The sequence below is a fragment of the Akebia trifoliata genome, unplaced genomic scaffold (genome assembly GCF_017979445.1).
Source record: "Akebia trifoliata isolate Shusen 1 unplaced genomic scaffold, ASM1797944v1 Contig00130, whole genome shotgun sequence".
Lineage (NCBI taxonomy): Eukaryota > Viridiplantae > Streptophyta > Magnoliopsida > Ranunculales > Lardizabalaceae > Akebia > Akebia trifoliata.
Genome location: NW_028236849.1, coordinates 24,383 through 28,337, shown reverse-complemented (window position 1 = coordinate 28,337; position 3,955 = coordinate 24,383).

The window sequence follows — 3,955 nt, the reverse complement described above, 5'->3', positions numbered from 1 at the left end:
ACAGAGTCAAGATCATATGTTTACTCATGAGCATTAGAGCCCTGCCCTTTTTTAATTATTATATTTGAATCCTACTAGTTGCACATTATGGGAGTAGTCTAGTGAACTCTTTTGGACCACGTCAGTCTGTTCTGCTCATATTTTGTGAATGTTAATACAATCAGTCACAAACACCTATGCTTAGTGTGTCAATCAATATTAGGATTTGGCTAATCAAGAATATTGATGGTGGAAACATCTTCATTAAGATTGCTTTTAGAGACAAAGTCTATTGAGGATACTAGAAGGTATAATCAATTAAGACATTTAAAAAAAATATTAATCTTAAAATCCTTTTTCATTCACATGTTTAGGAGGAAGAAGAAGAATAAGGAGTCCAATCAATCTTAGTCTTGGTGGATCAAAGATCTTGATAGTGATTTAATCATCTTAATTAGGTTTTACGGACAAATTGGCTATTGAGAAAAATGAAAGGTATAATGGATTAGGTCATCTTTTTGGTCTTAATGTTCCAAACTTTTTTCATTGACACTTTTAAGGAAGAAAAAGAAGAGTAAGGAGTGCAATGTTTTTTTTTTTTTTTTATTACTTTTTATGATGTAATCACACGTATAGAATGCGAAAAGGATTATTTAAGTGATAGAGTGCAATTGGTACTTGGTGATCAACATTCTTATATATTCCTTTGTCCACATTATTTAGATGGAAAAAAAATATGCCAATTCCTTTTTCTTTTCTTTTTTTCAAAATTACAAAGTTTATTAATTTAGTATCTAGAATGCGTGCAAATGAATTAGTTAGTGATGGATACGAATGGAAGAGCAACAAGAGAAAATTTTAATAAAAAAGAAAAAATAATAATAACATATAGATTTGTTAGTACTATAGATTGTGAAAAATGAATCATAAGAGCATTTAAGTCATCTTAATTAATCTATAAAAAATGACTAATGTCAAGATGGCTTTTCTATAAATAATAATCTATGACAAAAAAGAAGAGGACTGGAACCCTAATTTGATATCTCGTCTCTTTTCTCTTGGAGGGAACCTTTCCTCTTATTGGGGGAATCTGAAGAGCCACTATCTTCCCTCCGATGATGATCATCTCCATTAACATCACCTAAGACCTTATCTTCAATTTACGCCATTTACAAATACTAAAAGAATTTGGTTATCTTTTCCTTATTCTTAGATTATCACTATGCTAACCATAAATTGGATTTGATTGGAATCAATGAATGTTACAATATTATGGTCTCTAATAGTTAAAAGAGACCTATGGAAACAATTATCATATTCATCAGTAACATATTTAAGTTGTGAGAGTTCGTAGGTTGTAAGTTCGAAATTCAGTATAAGCAGTATTTCCTCGATGCCACCCGTAAGGGCACACCCTCACTTACCATGTGCGTGCGATGTGCGGGCGTTGTACATGCCTAGGAGAGAGACCCATATGCCTTGGCTCTTCCAGTCCCCCTAGTCTGACGTAAGTTCGGACACACCCATCATAAATAAAATATACTTATTTATCAAACAATAAGGTTTGCTTGGATTGACTTCTCCAAATGCTTTTAGCTCTAGCAGGGAACAAAAGCACTTCACCTACTATTTGGATAGTTTGTTCCCAAAAAAAATTCATTCCCTAGTTAAGCACTTCAAGTGTTGTTTAGACGAAGCACTAACATAGGTACTTCTCACAAGTGTTGTTGTGGGGAGCGAAAAATATTGTCAACATAACAATTTTGAGACAAGTATACCCCCTCAACATTTTTAGAAATTACGCAATTGGCCCTATGTAATTCATTCATTCTTCTTTGTTTCCCATCTCTCATCTTCTTCGTTGTGTTAGAACTCCAAGTCGATCTTAGGTGTTTTTGAACAAAAAAACTCCATTGATCTCAGGCATGGTAAAATTGGAGGAATCTCGCATGGTAAAATTATCTTTTCGGACTTGAGAAGGTCTGTAATGGAGATTCGATTTCTAACAGAGGAGATCAAGTGAGATTTTCCAGAAATAATGGCGTCATTGATTGAGATCGTTTGTTTCCTCGGAGAGTTGCTTTTGCTACGATTTTTGCAACTGGACCTCAAATTTCAAGATTTAGACCAAACGAGAGGGAAAAACATGAATTTATCGACGAAATTCTTCAGTTGCAGCAATATCATCAAGAGATCGTTAGTTGGTATAAGACGGCTCTCGCAGTTAACATTCAATTGGTGAGAACCTTCATGTGGCAAAGTGGATTGCTACCATTATTTGTGAACATGTACTCGAGGGGAACATGGATCATGATTTTTTAGGTCATAATTAGTTGAGTTATAATGTTAAAAACAATATTTGGAATATATAAGGGCATTTTGGTCATTTTATCAGAATTCAAAATAGTTCTCAAATGCAAAACTTTATTAAAGTACTTATGACAATACTTCTCAAAACATGTATGCAAACGCATGACATTTATCCAACTACTTCAAACAATATTTATATTCTAAGTACTTTTGGCTCCTACATCTAGACGGGCCCTAAAGCATACCTTATTGTACCATCAGATTGAAACTCGAGACTTTAGGATCATAATTCTTGCTTGCTATTCTTTAGCATAGTTAGATTAACTAGCAATGTTTGAGATTATGATTATTCTAATACACCTTGGGAATAAGCCTTTGGGGGTATTTTTAGTAATTAAATTAATTTTAAGATCATTTTTGGTACAAAATCAAATTCCTAAGTGTATTTAATGCACTTTAACGTGTACCCTTAGGGTACATGCTAACAAACCCTTTATTATTTTACAAATATTAACATGTGTCATGTCAGCACATTTAATGCATTGATCGAATTTCAACATTTCTTTGTAGGAAAATGCTAGAATGACACAGGGTATTTATTGCGATTCTCACAAGTCTGGCGTGGGATGTGCATATAACCATAAATGTGTTTCCTCGTGATACAAGTAAAAACCATCTACGGTCATGTATGCACGTTCACTTCAGAATTGTGAGAATCGCAGTAAATCCTGTATCACCTCAACACGACTCTTCTGTGTATTAATAAAATTTCAATAATAATAATAATAAATATAAGAGATGTTGGTTGGATAAAACATTATTCACATATTTGAATGTAACATCCATGACTCCCCTATTCCTTAAAAGACAAAGTAAATGTATGTTTGATGTATTCTTGTATCCAAACAACCCTAGAAATTAACAAGTAGGTTATTCTATTCTACAAAGTTACTCAAAGTCACATTCCCATTACTTTTGTAGAGAAAAACTTGTTTTTCACCAATTTGAGGGACATGATCACTCTGCTTGATTGACCGTTGACCCAAAAGATAACTCTAGGCATTTTCCCACAAAATGGTGAGTCCTACTCCTACAAGCTTTCCACATGTCATAACAGCGGTCAAACCATCTCAAAGTAAAGAATCAACATGATTGGTGATTTCTAACCACTATGTACATATATGCAAATACTTAAGCCTAGTAACCAAGAATCACCGATCAAATTGACTTTTGGGTTTTTAGAATGAGATTATGGAAATTGAGTTTAAAAATTCATAATCTTGTTTTATTACATTATTTTTGGAAATTATGGTAGAATCTAAAATTTGGAATCTTCTTCTGCTGACCTTATTTCTATATTTGTAATATGGAATACTTTATACATAAGTGGCAAAAAGTCAATTTAGTGAAAATATAATAAAATAAATAGATTTAGAAGCACATGGCATTGGGTCCTACTTAGTTCCAAATTCTAGTTGATTTTTTATTTTAATTTTGAAAGAATGGTTATATAATCTGAATCAAATATTATATTAATCTTTAGAATGCGATCATAAGTCAGAATCATATTTAAAAAGAGAGTTTTATTGAGTAGACCTATCTATTACAATTTTATTACAAAAAGTCCCTTACTTTATAAGGTTGTTACTCGAACAAACCTTACTTT